Below are 345 nucleotides of genomic sequence, written 5' to 3' on the forward strand. Positions count from 1 at the left end.
GAACCTTTTCAAAAATATTTGTGAAAATTGTGTATTTCCTACTAGGCATGTGCTCTTATCTCACCGTAGGTTAGATTTAGCAACAAAATAACTCTACAGGCTACATTTGCACCTGCAGCCAAATCTTAACCCAAACAGCCTCACTCTAGGGAGGGAAATCCTTCTCTAGAAAAGAAAGCATTCATAATAGGAATATAAAGAATGCCACTGGACCTCAAATTAGCAGGAGAGCAACAGAAATGTCAACCCTCTCCTTCCACAGATGGGCAAGACATGTTCATACAACCACTCGGAACAGCAAGATAAAAGCAACACATTAATGGCCAATAAAGGCATGATGGCACA

The sequence above is a fragment of the Podarcis raffonei genome, chromosome 6, assembly GCF_027172205.1.
Source record: "Podarcis raffonei isolate rPodRaf1 chromosome 6, rPodRaf1.pri, whole genome shotgun sequence".
Taxonomy (NCBI): domain Eukaryota; kingdom Metazoa; phylum Chordata; class Lepidosauria; order Squamata; family Lacertidae; genus Podarcis; species Podarcis raffonei.